At 39.6% G+C, this 17,501-nt stretch overlaps 1 non-coding gene across 1 annotated transcript; it reads right to left on the reverse strand.

Moving 5' to 3' along the window:
• Positions 1-12,668: 12,668 nt before the first annotated feature.
• Positions 12,669-12,775, reverse strand: LOC121227807 (small nucleolar RNA R71). The gene has a single exon (XR_005925329.1). It is a non-coding gene; the product is annotated as a small nucleolar RNA R71 (small nucleolar RNA).
• Between the last annotated feature and the right edge of the window lie 4,726 nt (positions 12,776-17,501).

Below are 17,501 nucleotides of genomic sequence, written 5' to 3' on the forward strand. Positions count from 1 at the left end.
CCATTTAATCATAGTTTGTTCAAGCACTCATACAACAAGACACATCCATATGACTACAAATTCTAAGTTTAAACACAATACAACATTTTAGCACCATGGCCGAATACTTCATGAAGTTGTTAAGACCCATCCTTTTCAAATTCTCACACACACTCACATTCAATCCTTTTTATTAAGCACTCAAATTCAATCATCTTCATGCCTCATCACCATAACATCAAACACCAACCAAGAAGACAACACCCATGGCCGAGTATCATCTCCATCACATAGCAAAGATTTAAACCATAGGCTAGGTAGAACTCAAGCTAACAACTAAAAATATGCATGAATCTCATGGAACAACATCAAACATACCTTAGCATAGTTACAAGCATGGCCGAACCTCTTCAACCTTTCTTCCTTTCTTTCCTTTGATTTTTCGGTCAAGAAGAACAAAATGAGAACTTTTTTTCTTTTTTTTTCATCACCCCCCCAATTTCCATTATTTTATTACTAACCCTTTTTATTTTATTATTTCTAACATAAAGCATTAACACAACATGTTTATAATAGGTTTTAACCCATAGCATGGCCGGCCACTAGTTCAAATTTTGGGTAACTTGAAATGCAAACCCATCATCTTTATAGCATGCATTAATAGGCCACTTACATTTGCCTAGCACATTTCTAAATTTTCTCACATAAGTCCTATTAACTAAATTCACATGCAATCGACTAAATCGAAGCTTAAAACTTTCACACATTCATATTCACATATTCTAGACAATAAATATCACATTCAAATACTTCGGTGACTCGGTTTAGCGGTCCCGAAACCACTTCCCGACTAGGGTCAATTTAGGGCTGTCACAACTCTCCCCCACTTTAAGAAATTTTCGTCCCCGAAACTCTTACCGGTAAATAGGTTTGGGTATCGTTCTTTCATAGAGTTCTCGGGTTCCCAAGTAGCTTCTTCCATCCCGTGTTTGAGCCATAACACTTTTACTAAAGGAACCTTTTTGTTTTGTAACTCTTTCACTTCACGAGCTAGGATACGAATCGGTTCTTCTTCATAACTCATATCGGATTGAATTTCAACCTCTGATGGATTAATTATGTGCGATGGATCAGATCTATAACGTCGAAGCATCGAAACATGAAAGACGTCGTGAATCTTTTCAAGTTTAGGGGGTAAAATCAATCTATACGCAACTGGACCGACTCGTTCGGATATTTCATATGGCCCGATGAACCTCGGACTCAATTTGCCCTTACGCCCAAATTTGAGTATCTTTTTCCAAGGTGAAACTTTAAGAAACACTTTATCTCCCACCTGATACTCAATGTCTTTTCGTTTCAAATCCGCGTACGACTTCTAACGATCCGATGCTGCCTTCAAACTTTCACGAATTATTTTTACTTTCCGCTCAGCATCTTTAATCAAATCAACTCCGAAAATTTTACTTTCACCGAGCTCGGTCCAAAACAATGGTGTACGGCATTTACGACCGTACAAAGCCTCGTAAGGTGCCATCTTAATACTTGATTGAAAACTATTGTTGTAAGTGAATTCAATCAAGGATAGATACTGTTCCCCTGAACCACTAAACTCAAGGATGCAACATCTCAACATATCCTCGAGTATCTGAATTATCCGCTCGGATTGACCATCGGTTTGGGGATGAAAAGCGGTGCTAAAATGCAACTTGGTACCCAAAGCTTCTTCCAATTTCTTCCAAAATCGCGAGGTGAATCTCGGATCTCTATCCGACACAATAGAAATGGGTACCCCGTGTAATCTCACAATCTGAGAAACATACAATTCAGCTAGTTTATCCAATGAATAATCCGTACGTAGGGGAATAAAATGAGCCGACTTAGTCAGTCTATCAACAACAACCCAAATTGCATCTTTCTTACTCGCCGACAATGGTAACCCAGATACAAAATCCATCGTGATTCATTCCCATTTCCATTCAGGTATCATGATCGGTTGAAGTAAACCTGTAGGCACTTGATGTTCCGCTTTCACTTGTTGGCATATTAAACACTTCGAAACAAAATCGGAAATGTATCGTTTCATACCCTGCCACCAAAACTGACGTCTCAGATCGTTGTACATTTTCGTACTCCTCGGGTGAATTGACATTCGGCTACAATGAGCTTCGTTCAGAAACATCGAAATAAGTTCTGAATTTCTTGGAACACACAAACGACTTCTGAACCTCAAACAATCGTCATCATCAATTTGAAACTCTGATTCCATATTCGAAACACATTCAGCCCGTTTTGCAACTAATTCATCATCGACTTTCTGAGCTTCACGAATTTGATGAATCAACAATGGTCTAGCCTTTAATTCCGCTACTAACACATTGTTGGATAGAACAGACAAGTGTACATTCATTGCTCGTAAAGCAAACAGTGATTTACGACTCAAAGCATCCGCAACCACATTAGCCTTTCCTGGGTGATAGTCAATGACAAGCTCATAATCTTTTAACAACTCGAGCCAACGTCTTTGTCGCAGATTCAAGTCTCTTTGAGTCATCAAATATTTGAGACTTTTGTGCTCCGAAAATACATGGCACTTCTCACCAAATAAGTAATGTCGCCATATTTTCAAAGCGAATACGATGGCAGCTAATTCGAGATCATGGGTTGGATAATTTTTCTCATGTGGCTTCAATTGTCTCGACGCATAAGCTACAACTCGAACTTCTTGCATCAATACACAACCCAACCCAAGTAAGGATGCATCACTGTAAATGACGAACTCCTTGCCTGATTCGGGCTGCACTAGTACTGGAGCTTCCGTCAAATGAGTTTTCAATTGATCGAAACTTTTCTGACACTTTTCTGTCCATTCAAACTTAACATCTTTCTGATGTAGTTTCGTCATTGGTGTGGCTATCATCGAAAAACCTTTTACAAAACGTCTGTAGTAACTGGCAAGTCCCAAAAAGCTCCGAACTTCAGTAATATTTCTCGGAGGCTTCCAGTTAAGTATGGCTGAAATTTTGCTCGGATCAACTCGAATACCCGATGCAGATACCACATGTCCCAAGAAGCTAACCTCTCTTAACCAGAACTCACACTTACTGAACTTAGCATACAACTGCTTATCCCGTAAAATTTGCAACACTAATCCCAGGTGTTCAGCATGATCGGTTTCATTTCTCGAATAGACCAAAATATCATCGATAAACACAACTACAAACCGATCTAAATACGGTCTGAAGATCCGATTCATCAGATCCATAAATACCGCGGGGGCATTAGTGAGCCCAAACGGCATCACTAAGAATTCGTAGTGACCGTATCTCGTTCTGAAAGCAGTTTTGGGTATATCCGAATCTCAAATCGCAACTGATAATAACCCGATCTCAAATCTATCTTTGAAAACACCGAGGTTCCCTTTAGTTGATCAAATAAATCGTCAATGCGCGGTATCGGATATTTATTCTTTATTGTCACCTTATTCAGCTAACGATAGTCGATGCACAACCTCATGGTTCCGTCTTTCTTTTTCACAAACAATACTGGTGCACCCCAAGGTGAGAAACTTGGTCGAGCGAAACCTCTATCCATCAACTCTTGCAACTGAGCTTTCAATTCCTTTAATTACGTTGGTTCCATACGATACGGAGCTATTGAAATCAGTGTAGTCCCAGGTACAGGCTCGATGCCAAACTCTACCTCCCGAACAGGTGGTAAACCCGGTAATTCTTCGGGAAAAACATCCAGATATTCACAAACTACCGGCACAGATTCAGGCTTCTTTTCTAACTCTTTGTCATCAAGTACATACGCAAGGTATGCTTCACACCCCTTTCTTACATATTTCTGAGCCAACATCGATGATATTACAACTGGCAACCTATTCAAGTCAGTAGACTCAACTCGGATTATCTCGTTATTTACACACCTCAAATCAATGGTTTTTCTTTTGCAATTTACAATTGCATCATGTACGGTCAACCAATCCATACCGAGGGTAACATCAAATTCATCAAACGGTAAAAGCATCAAATCGGTCGAAAAACAGGAACCTCGGATTACTAGGGGACATTTCTTACACACTTTGTCGACAAGCACGTAACGACCCAAGGGATTTACACCCGAATTACAAATTCAGTAGACTCAATAGGTAAAGTCTTACTGGATGCTAAGGTTTCACATATATAAGAATGAGTAGAACCAGGGTCAATCAAAGCAATCACATTAGTGTCGAAGAGAGTAAAAGTACCGGTAATAACATCTGGCGAGGAATCATCCTCGCGTGCGCATATAGCATAAGCTCTAGCAGGAGCACGAGCCTCAGATCTGGTTGTAGCATCTCTAGATCCTCTCTGACCGCCACTAGCATTGCCCGTATTCCTAGATGGTCTACCCCGAGCAGTGGTAGCACCTGGTTTCCCACTTTGATTTACATTCTGTTCAGACAATCTCAGGCAATCTTTAATAAAGTGGTCAACTGATCCGCACTTGTAACAGGAGTGGTCATGGAATCTACAACTCCCCGAATGCCATTTACCACAATACTGGCACTCTGTTCTGTCTCGACGATCATTTCCAACACTGGCGACCGAAGTGACTCGTGTACTCACAGGGGGTCGATCATGATCTCGTCTAGAAAAACCCGAAGTGTCTCTAGACCGGCCTAAGTCATCTCTAAATTTCTTCGATGACTGTTGAACGGGCTTTCCCGAAGATCTCTTACGAAACTCCTTTGCTCCCATATCAGCTTTTCTTTTCTCCTTACTGAGCTCTTCGGCTTTGCAAGCTCGTTCGACAAGTACCACAAATTCTCGGATTTCTAAAATGCCAACATACAGCTTTATATCATCGTTCAGTCCATCCTCGAAATGTTTACACATCACAGCTTCTGAAGAAATGCATTCTTGAGCGTACCGGCTAAGCCTTACAAACTTTCGTTCATAATCAGTAACCGACATGGAATCTTGTTTAAGTTCAAGAAATTCCTTCCGTTTTTGATCAATGAATCTTTGACTGATATACTTTTTCCGAAACTCGGTTTGGAAAAACTCCCAAGTTACTTGCTCTCTGGGCACAACAGAAATCAACGTATTCCACCAATAGTAGGCAGAATCACGTAGCAAGGAGATAGTACACTTTAGGCATTCATCGGGTGTACAAGATAGTTCATCAAGTACCCAAATAGTGTTGTCCAACCAAAATTCAGCTTGCTCGGCATCGTCGCTGTCCGTAGCTTTAAATTCAATAGCCTCGTGTTTTCAGATTCTGTCAACCGGGGGCTTATTTGACCTTATTTGGTCAGTTACCGGAGGTATTGCAGGTGCGGGGGTTGTATTAGTCGGGAATGGGGGTTGTGGAACAGCCGTATTAGTTCGAATGTATTGGTTGAACCAATCATTCATCACGCTATAAAAAGCTTGTCTAGCTTCATCATTCGGATTACTAGCAATAGGTTGAGAGTCCGCCGGCATTGTCCCTTGTGCGGGAGCAGGCGCTACACTCTCAAGATCATCAGCTACCGCTCGGTTGGGATCGGGATCCATTACTATAAATAAACACATTTTCAATTGTCAAAAATCACCACACTATCAAATAATCACATAATGGCATGTATAGCTAGACCCAAACGTATTACGGTAGTCCTAGAATCGACTAAACCGTAGCTCTGATACCAATAAAATTGTAACACCCCGTACCCAAGACCGTTGCCGAAGTCGAACACGAGGTGTTAACAGACTTATTTCATTTATTAACACAGTTCATTTTAAAATTCCAGACAAGCTGGTTAACTGCATCACAGTCACTTTAAAAATCATATCTCGAGTTCTAAAACTCAAAAACTGATTCTGTAAATTTTCCCTGAAACTAGACTCATATATCCATCCATAAAAATTTTTCTAGAATTTTTAGTCAGGCCAAGTAGTACAGTTTATTAGTTAAAGTCTCCCCTGTTACAAGGTTTGACCATTCTAACCTTCGCACATTATGACTTGGATATCTCCCTGTACAGGGCTTCAATACTTATGCTGTTTTGTTATAAAGAAACTAGACTCGAAAAGGAATCTATAAATATATGGCATGACTTCTAATTATCTCTGGTTAATTTATAATGAATTTCCAAAGTTGGAACAGGGGATCCAGAAATTGCTCTGGCCCTGTTTCACGAAAACTTAAACATCTCATAAAATACGGCTCATACGATCATTTCGTTACTTTCATATGAAAGTAGACTCATCAAGGTTCGATTACATAATTTATTCAATATTTAATTCCATTTCTACTGTTTTTAGTGATTTTTCAAATTCACATCACTACTGCTGTCGGCATCTATTTTTAAGGTAGACTTTACCTATTTCATAATTTCCATGATTCAACTAGCCCTTTAACATACATAGCACGAAAATATGATCATGATTAACCATTCCAATGGCTAATCATTGCCAAGCATTTCCACACCTCTCAATAACCATATATATACAAAATAATTATAATGCTATGCTCAAAATATTTAAGCCATTTTCGCATGGCTATCCAAATATATACAATACCAAAGTATTGACTAACAACAAAAGGGCAGCCCTATACATGCCATTATCAGAGTTCAACTAAAAGAGTACCAAAAGGGCTTTGATAGTGTGGGCGACTTCGACTTTGACACTCCCGAGTCCGATAGCTGACGAACCAAAATCTATAAAACAGAGAATCAAAGAAACGGAATAAGCATTTAATGCTTAGTAAGTTTTGAGCAATGAAATTAGGCACAACTGAAGTATAGCATTCATATGACTAAACGGATAATTTCATATACACATATTCTCAAAATCATACCTACTTCACATTTCCAACCCTTATATTCATACATAAGGGATCAACTTAACCAAAGGCCGGAAGCTTATTAATCGACTGAGTGAATACTATTTAAAAGGAATCAACTATTCCAATGCATATACGAAACATACCTCATCGTTGGGATTTTACGAGCGTATTAATTGAAATTATTACAGCAAGATCGCTCATTCCCAAACCAAGTACCTTCGGGATTTAGCCGGATATAGCTACTCGCTCAACTGCCTTCGGGACTTAGCCCGGATATAGTAACTCGCACAAATGCCTTCGGGACTTAGCCCGGATATAGTAACTCACACAAATGCCTTCGGGACTTAGCCCGGTTATCATAGTAACTCACACAAATGCCTTCGGGACTTGGCCCGGTTATCATAGCAACTCGCACAAATGCCTTCCGGACTTAGCCCGGTTATCATCCGAATATTCATGCACGTATATCAATAAATCATATCACACCTATATTTCATTTTCATCACTAGAACTCAAACACAAGACACTTATCAATCATTCCCATTTTCGGCTCAATAGCCACATACAAAGAGCATAAATTGATTTGCTTTATGACATGATATCTATGCACATTCGACTACCCGTCATAGGTATAACTAATTATCTCGACATATAATTCAAGTAAAATCATTATATCACTGTTTATTTGTTATGCTTATACGTCATAACTTAATCAAATCATAAACTAAGTTCCATTACTCAAAGACTTACCTCGGATGTTGTCGAATGATTTCGGCGGCTATTCGATCACTTTTTCCTTCCCCTTATCCAACTTTGATCCTCTAGGCTCTTGAGCTAAATCAAACAATTTACTTCCCAAATCAAATATAGTCATACGACATCCATATACATTTTATACTAGCCGAAATGTACCATCAATATATACTTTACTCAAATAATTTATTTTGGCCAAACATGTATAATGTTTTGTAGCTTAATAAATTTAACATACACCATGTATTTATAATATTTTTGGCAGCCAACTATCCATACATGCACACACAACCAAAAATAAATACCCAAAATTTTCATATCCTTATGCCCTAAGCCGAATATACTTGTCATGTTCACCTACATTTTCTTTTTTTTTCAAGTACAACATTCTCATATTCGGCATTAGTATCAAGCATAATAGCCAATTCTTCCCACTTTGAATCTATGCATCAATTTAATCATAGTTTGTTCAAGCACTCATACAACAAGACACATCCATATGACTAAAAATTCTAAGTTTAAACACAATACAACATTTTAGCACCATGGCCGAATACTTCATGAAGTTGTTAAGACCCATCCTTTTCAAATTCTCACACACACTCACATTCAATCCTTTTTATTAAGCACTCAAATTCAATCATCTTCATGCCTCATCACCATAACATCAAACACCAACCAAGAAGACAACACCCATGGCCGAGTATCATCTCCATCACATAGCAAAGATGTAAACCATGGGCTAGGTAGAACTCAAGCTAACAACTAAAAATATGCATGAATCTCATGGAACAACATCAAACATACCTTAGCATAGTTACAAGCATGGCCGAACCTCTTCAACCTTTCTTCCTTTCTTTCCTTTGATTTTTCGGTCAAGAAGAACAAAATGAGAACTTTTTTTCTTTTTTTTCATCACCCCCCCAATTTCCATTATTTTATTACTAACCCTTTTTATTTTATTATTTCTAACATAAAGCATTAACACAACATGTTTATAATAGGTTTTAACCCATAGCATGGCCGGCCACTAGTTCAAATTTTGGGTAATTTGACATGAAAACCCATCATCTTTATAGCATGCATTAATAGGCCACTTACATTTGCCTAGCACATTTCTAAATTTTCTCACATAAGTCCTATTAACTAAATTCACATGCAATCGACTAAATCGAAGCTTAAAACTTTCACACATTCATATTCACATATTCTAGACAATAAATATCACATTCAAATACTTCGGTGACTCAGTTTAGTGGTCCCGAAACCACTTCTCGACTAGGGTCAATTTAGGGCTATCACAACACGGGCAGTGTCCCTTGTTTGAGAAAATTTTTCAAATTTTCGTAAAAATTTCTTAAGTTACCTGTTTAGTCTCGAATCACTCCCAAAGTATGTTTATGGCCTGGTAGGCTCATATTAGGGACAAATTGATTGAGTTTGAGTGATAAATGTATGAAATGATATTATGTATGTTAAATGGTTGTTTAATTGTTTCGTAAGTCCGGTTATACTCTGTAACCCTATTCTGGTGTTGACTACTGATGAGGGGTGTTACAATTATTGGTATCAGAGCTACAGTTTAGTCGATTCTAGGACTAACGTAGTGTGTGTGAGAGTCTAGCTATACATGCCATATATAACCTGTGATAGTGTGATGAATCCTGACATTATAAACTATGTTTTCATATAGCAGTGTATCCCGAACGAGCTGTAGTAGGTGATATCGAGAGTAATGTGCCTACTCCCACTCAAGGGACAGTGCCTTCTGAATGTGGACCCGTATCGAGTAGTCATGGAGGTGAGGCTAAAGAAGCCTTTTTCCAAATGATGAACGAGTGGTTCACTCAATATGTCCAAACAAATCTGGCTACCCAACAACCTCTACCCTCACCAATTCCTCAACGAATCCATGTATTTCCTCAAGTTGTTGATCCTATACGATTGAACAAGCCGTCAGTTGATAAAATTAATAAGCATGGGGCTGAAGAATTCAGGCTACAGTTGACGACGATCCTGAGAGAGCTGAATTATGGCTTGAAAATACAATCAGAGTATCTGATGAGTTGTAGTGTACACCTAAAGAGTGTATCAAATGTGTTGTATATTCTTGTTGAGAGGCACTGCATATCAATGGTGGAATACTTTGACATCAGTGGTACCGAAAGAACGGGTTACGTGGGATTTCTTTCAATCTAAGTTTATAAAGAACTATATCAGCTAGAGGTTTGTTGATCAGAAACGCAAGGAGTTTCTAGAATTAAAATAGGGTTGTAGATCTGTGACAAAATATGAATGAGAATTCGTGAGTCTCAGTAAATATGCCCGAGAATGTGTTTCAACGGAAGCTATTATGTGCAAAAGATTTGAAGATGGATTGAACGAAGATGTCAGATTGCTAGTTGGAATTCTAAAGTTGAAAGAGTTCGTGGTACTCGTCGATCGTGCTTGCAAAGCTAAAGAACTGGGCAAAGAAAAGAGAAAGGATGATTCTGAAGCTAGATATTCGAGAAAAAGAGTGATGAATAAACCTTATCACTCTTTATCCAAGAAATCATGAGATTTTTATAGTCGATCAAATGCATCAGTCGAGTATTCTAATAGAGATCATGGAAAGCAATTTACGAGTTCAAAAACTCCAGCTATGTCAATGGCAAGTATGGGTAATGCTAGACCGAAAAAACCTGAATGTAGACGATGTGGAAAATGACATTTTGGAGAGTGTAGAATGAATGACAAAGCCTATTTTAGATGTGGCTCACACAAGCATTTCATTCTAAATTGTCCTAAGTTAGATGAGAAACATAAATCTCAACATGCAAGACTAAACAACATGACTACGAGAGGAAGACCATCCTCTAATGTTGGAAATGTGAGTGGTAGTAGAGGTGGAACACGAGATACTGCTGTAACATCCGAGGCTAGAGCACCTGCCAGAACCTATGTTATTCGTGCTCACGAAGAAGCGCCATCTCCAAATGTTATTTGATAAACGCCAAATTATACATGTTTTTACCCCAAATACTTAGCATATTTATGGATGTTTACTATTAGATTTGTGGATTTTGGTGCTCTTAATTCGGTTATTTCATGTTTTGTACTCAGGAGAGCACCAAGGGTCAAAATGAGCCAAAAACGAGCTAAAAAGGGACAAAACAGACCAAATTGAGAAGACCACACGGCCTAAGCCTTGCCACACGGGCAGCTCACACGCCCGTGCCTTTCGAGGGTGTCGACCAAGGTTTATAAGACTCACACGGCCTGGCTATTGGGCCCACATGGCCGTGGCAATTTAACGGATCAAACACGGCCTGGCAACCACGTCACACGGCCATGTCACATGGGCGTGTCCTTTTTTCATGGAGTTGTATTTTACACCGAAAAAGGATACTTAGGGGGTAAGAAAGCCAATCAAAAGCCTATATAAACACCCAAAGTATGACCTCGAAAAGGGCTCTCTCTCCAGAAAAGGAAATTACTTGAAGGAAGCCAGACGATCCATCTCAAAAGCCGGAGCTACTCCAAGACTGAAGTTCTCTCTCAGAATTCCTTCAGGGGTTTTAGAGTTTTCCTTATGTTTTGTTATTTTCATACTTTTGAGATGTACTCTTATTTTATTATGAACTAAAACCCCTTAGATACCTAAGGGGGATAAAACCTATGATGGATCTTGTTATTATTATCTGAACTATATGATAAATACTTGATTTGTTCTTAATTATGTGTTCTTAATGCTTGAATTAATATTCCGGGTATTAATTCATGATTTGATGTGCGTATGCAGAGGAGGAATAGACCTTTCCAAGAGTAGATTTGGCATAATTAAGCAGAGTTGATCGGGCGCCTAGAAATAAGGTTACGAGATTTTACCGAATTAGGGTGAAACCTAATATGGGAGTCCATAGATCGAGCTAATGCAACCCTAGAGTGTTAATTAGAGAAAAGTCTAGATTATTCAATCTAGGGGTTAGACGTTATTAGTCTTGAATAGGGATAATAACATAGGTTAGGGAGTCTCACGGATCAAGTCAAGTGAATAAATCGTCCGGTTCAGAGTCAGATAATAAGTGAAATCTAGGTGGATTCGTCCTTGGGTGTCATCTCTATCAATTGATTTTCTTCAAGTCCTTTTCCAAACTTTCTCTTTGCTTTGATTAAATTAGTTAATTAGTTTAGATAATTAGTTTAATAAACAAACCCTTTTTATTCTTAGGCTAGATAATAAAGAGATAGTTATTACTAGTACTTTTAGTTCCCTTGGGTACGATATTCCAATCTTGCCGTTACTATACTATTATTCAATAGGTGCGCTTGCCTTTTCGTCGTGATAATAATTAGTTTAGGCCTGATCTTCATTATAAATATTTATTACTTGTTACGAATCACTGCGATCAAGTTTTTGGCGCCATTGCCGGGGAATTGAAATATTTGGAACACTAAATTTTTATTACTTTAGCCATTTATTTTTCTTGCAATTTAATTTAATTTTATTATTATTATTTATTAATTTACTTTTTCTTTCTCTTGACAGGTTTTTATAGTGTATGCCTAGAAGAAACCCATCAGGACCCTTACTTTTTGATGAAGAAATCGATCGAACAGTTCGTAGAAATCAAAAAGACATAAGGCATAGTTTACGATACACAGAAAATGGACAAGAAGACAGTACTCAACCTTCAACCGACGAGATGGTTGAAAACCAAGACAATCAGCTGCCTCCTACAATTGCAGCTAATCAAAATCTTGCTCCACGTACTATGTATGACTATGCTAAACCCTCTTTAACAGGAACTGAATCAAGTATAGTTAGACCTACAATTGCTACGAATAATTTTGAATTAAAACCTAACATTATTCAGATGATACAGCAGTTTGTTCAGTTTGATGGTTTGCAGGATGAAGATCCTAACACTCACTTAGCAAATTTCCTAGAATTTTGCGATACATTCCAAATCAATGGCGTTTCTGATGATGCCATCCGTCTTCAGTTATTTCCCTTCTCACTGAGAAACAAAGCTAAACAGTGGTTAAACTCGTTACCACGAGGGTCTATCACTACTTGGGAGCAAATGACCGAGAAATTTTTACTAAAATATTTTCTTCCGGCTAAAATGGCTAAATTACGCAATGATATCTCTTCTTTTGTGCAGATGGACTTAGAAACACTTTACGATGCATGGGAGAGATACATGGATCTATTGAGAAGGTGCCCTCACCATGGGTTACCTTTATGGCTGCAAGTTCAAACGTTCTACAATGGTGTGAAACCCTCGACAAGACAAACGATTGACGCAGCTGCTAGCGGAACCATAAACAATAAAACACCGGAAGATGCCTACGAATTCATAGAGGAGATGTCACTGAACAACTATCAGTGGCAAGTCATGAGGACTAAGCCAACAAAAATAGTTGTCGTTTATAACATTGATTTAGTTACCATGCTCTCTAATCAAGTAGAACTTCTCAATAAAAAGATTGATAGTTTTCTTTGTTCTACGTAGGTACATCTAGTAATGAGGTGTTACTCAAGAGGAGGTGTGCATACAGAATACCAGTCCTTCAATCCTACAACTGAAGAAGAACAAGTCAACTATATCGGTAACAATAACTTTCGATCTCAAAATAACCCATACAGTAACACCTATAATGTAGGTTGGAGGAACCACCCAAATTTTTCCTGGGGAGGTCAAGGGAATCAAAAGCCACAAAAACCTCAGGATTTTCAACAGCCACCTTATCAACAAGAGAAGAAGCAGAACCTTGAAGAGATGCTTTCAAAATTCATCTTGATGTCAGAAACCCGTTTTTAAAATACCGAGACAGCACTTAAGAATCAACAAGCATTGATCCAAGAACTCGAAACTCAGATAGGCCAGCTATCCAAACTAATCTTCAAGCGACCACAAGGTAGCTTACCAAGTAATACGGAACCTAATCCGAGGGAACACCTCAATGGAATTAGTGCCCAAGATAAGAAAGGATCCATTGCACCTGAGCCAGAATTACAGCAAGACAACGCGATAAACAAAGGTCGAGAAGAGGTAAATGATGATGATCCTAAACTGGTAAGTACGAATTATGAACCTCGTGTGCCATATCCTAAAGCGATGATGAAAGACAGAACAGAAGAACAATTCGGTAAGTTTGTCAAACTCTTACAGAAATTACATATTAACTTACCCTTTATTGAAGTTCTTTCGCAGATGCCCAACTCAGCAAAATTCTTAAAGGAACTTCTGGCTAATAAAAGGAAATTAGATGCTACATCGCATGTGGAACTCAATGCAGTCTGCTCAGCTATTCTGAAGAATAAGCTACCTAACAAATTGAAAGATCCAGGGAGTTTTACAATTCCTTACTTAATTGGTACTTTATCTGTGCATAATGCTTTAGCTGATCTAGGGGCAAGTATAAATGTTATGCTTTATAAAATGTTTAAACGACTAGGTATCGATAAACCCAAACAGACTAGGATGAGCATACAATTGGCTGACAAAATAGTTCGATTTCCTAAGGGTATTATTGAAGATGTTCTCGTTAAAATTGATAAATTTATTTACCAAGTAGACTTTGTCGTCTTAGATATGGATGAGGATAACGAGGTACCTTTAATTTTAGGACGACCCTTTTTAGCAACTGCCAGAACCATTATTAATGTAGGTACAGGGGAGCTAACACTTCGTATAGGTGACGACGCAGTAACACTCCAAGCACGCGACTCAGTCAAAACCCCTAAGACTTAGGATAATGCTATAAAACCTATCGATGATAAAACTAATATTCAATCATCCTTGCAGGAACCTTCTCAAACCAAGACAACAGAGACACTGCGCTACTATCATGAAAAGAACAAAGATGTCCATGAAGAACGAAGGCTACGGATAGAGGAGCTAGACGAATGGCGAGAACAAAAATCGAGAACACATGATAAACCAAAACTACGCCAAAAAAAGCCCGATACCTCTCCTAATCAACTTAAGGTAGGCGATAAAGTCTTACTAGATGTCGTTGATCCTCACATTGTCACTACCACACCGAATGAGGAAATCCCTCTTACGGTACTCAGTATTTTTCCATTCGGTACGGTGGAGGTGAGTCATCCCAAGTTTGGCACTTTTAAGGTAAACAACACTCGATTAAAACCTTGTTTTAAGATTGATAGCAGGAATGAGGAGTATGAACTCCTCAACCCACCATGATAAATCAATGGAGAGGTAAGTCAAGCTTAGACTATAAATAAGCGCTTCTCGGGAGGTAACCCTAGCATTAACAATTTTGATTTCTTTATTTTTAATTAATTTCTAACACTTCAAATCATCAACTTTATCTTTGAATTGCAAAGTTTTTAAGTACACACGGCCAGGCACACAGGCATGCCTGAAGCCGTGGCCAAACAGGGGAAGAGAACGGCCGTGTTGAAGTAGGACATGATTTGCCCAAAACACAGGGTGCGATAAATCCCCACGGTCGTGCAACATGGCCGTGGGTGAACTTGATAGGAATAACACGGGCGTGCCATGGACAAGGCTCGATACTGTTTCATTGACATGGGCGTGCGACACGCCCGTGCCATTCAACCGTGTACAACAATACATGGGCATGGTACCATAACGCACGGGCGTAGGAGAAGCGAACAACGCTAGGCACGACCGTGCGACATGGCTGTGTGCCACACATGCCCAAGACACACGGGTGTGTGATAGTAGCCGGGCATGACCACATTTGAATAAATTCGAAAAACACAGGCTACCCGCATAGCACACGGGCGTGGCCCTAGGCCTTGTGCCCCTCCCCTATATAAACAAACCACTTTTCATCTTCTTCCTCCTTTCAAAAACCTGGCCGAAATCCACCCTCCCTAACCTCTACTCCCTATTCCGGCCACCATTCCCTAGATTCTCACTTCCCCAACCCCCAAACCACCCTCAAACTCACTCCACTTGCATTCATCCCCATTTTCCCTTCCCTATACTTTCTATTTTTCCCACCACATGGTTTCTTCTCCGCGTCACACGCCCGTGCACTGCCTTACAACAGCCCTTGGTTCACTTTCTTAACATTGTTTTTCCAATTTGTGTTGTTACATTAGTATTTTTCATGCTTTACATAGATATTGTTACTATTACAAATATGTTTTAGACAAGTTAAGAATTTGCTTTAGAATTTTCTATATTTGACTTATTTAAAACACTAAATAGCATTTACTAGTTTTAGGCCTATTGCTTAACTATTGATGCATCTTGGATTCTATCAATCCTCATGTATTTTCAGGTATATTATGTCGTCATCAAGGGACAAGATGGCCGCGGTCCCTTCCTCAAAAAGATGTAGGGGATCGGGTTCTTTATCGATACGAGCTACAGCCGAAGTTCGGCACGCGTTCCTTGAATTTCCACAAGCTTCGCAGGAGGAGCTATTTCAAATTCTACACGCACGACCCATCACTACAGGTCGTTGCATCGACTGGGCTACCGTAGAGCAAGTCCAGCTCGCTGATGCCATCCGTGCCCTCCTATCTATAGACCCATGGGAACGGTTTTTCGCTATTATCGAGCCCACTTATTTAGAGCTCACCTTAGAATTATGCTCTACTTTTCATTTACAGGTGGTGATGACGAAAAATGATGACCCAGGCACCATTCACTTCCGATTAGGCAGTCTAGTTCATGCAATGAGTGTCCCAGAGTTTGGAGTTGCTCTGGAACTTTACACCGATGAGTTTATGGAGGAGGAGGACATGAATGCACTCCCACGCAATATCCACATCTCCCCCTCCTTATGCTGGAAGGATTTGGCACCATTCTCTTCCACCTACAACCCCAGCCGCTCGAAGGCCCCAACTCTCCCCCCTTCCCTCCGCTATCTCCATGCCATATTGGCTCACACATTCACCGGGAGGAGAGAGAGCATCGCCATCGTCAACACCCATGATGCCTACTATCTATGGTGCATGGCGAATGCACACGTGACCGACTTGGCATATTTCATTGCTTTCGCCGTTCGCCATCAGACCGAGCACTATAGGAAGGGAGTGATCTTCATCAGCCCCTACGTGACACACCTTGCCAGACACTTTGACCTCCTCAACACCGCAGCTCAGTCATCAGCGCTTACCCTAATAGGTCAGATGTCCCCACAGGGCATCACGACTATGTTACACATGCGAATGATCGAACACCGACGTGGGATCGATCCTTCTCAATACCGTCTCTCGCATGCCATTGACGAGGAGGATCTTGAAGACATTCCTAATGATGTTCCCCCACAGCACGAGGAGCCTTCGACGCGCCACCTAAGGAATGACCAGTTCCTACGGCTACTCCATTGGCACATCTTTCCAACCGACTCGCCCACTTCGAGCAGTACTTCACTACACAATTCGAGATGATCCATGAGCAAGATCGGCGACGGGACCGACAGATAGACGATATGCAGGCCATGATGTAGCAGCTATGCCAACACTTCCACATCGCCATTCCAGCACCACCACTGAGGGCCCCACCGACAAGGATCATTGAATCCTCTTATCTTTTTTATTTTTTATTTCTATTTCTATTTTTATTTTTATTTTTATGTTTATTTTTCGTTATAAAGACATATCTATATTAGTAAATTTTATTTTTTCCCATTTTCTGGTCTTTCTAACAAGTAATTCCACTACGCTCTCTTCCACACCAACTCTTAATAAGCTTTTCATGATTCTACAGACTTCCAAGCAAAGCTGCTAGGAATATTTTACGGAATGAGGAAACAAATAGGGAACAATACCTAACGAGTTCCATGCTCAAAGACCCAATTTCTTCATCTAGCCAAGAATAGTGGCCGCTACCATTTTCCCTAAACACTCCATCCTCAGAATCAAGCTCCGCATCCTTCTAACAGGGACTTTCAACTCTTTCCCTCTTATGATTTTCTTTATGTTGAATAGTCTATCTTTGTTCATTGAGGGC

The sequence above is a fragment of the Gossypium hirsutum genome, chromosome A03 (genome assembly GCF_007990345.1).
Source record: "Gossypium hirsutum isolate 1008001.06 chromosome A03, Gossypium_hirsutum_v2.1, whole genome shotgun sequence".
NCBI classification, from domain to species: Eukaryota; Viridiplantae; Streptophyta; class Magnoliopsida; order Malvales; family Malvaceae; genus Gossypium; species Gossypium hirsutum.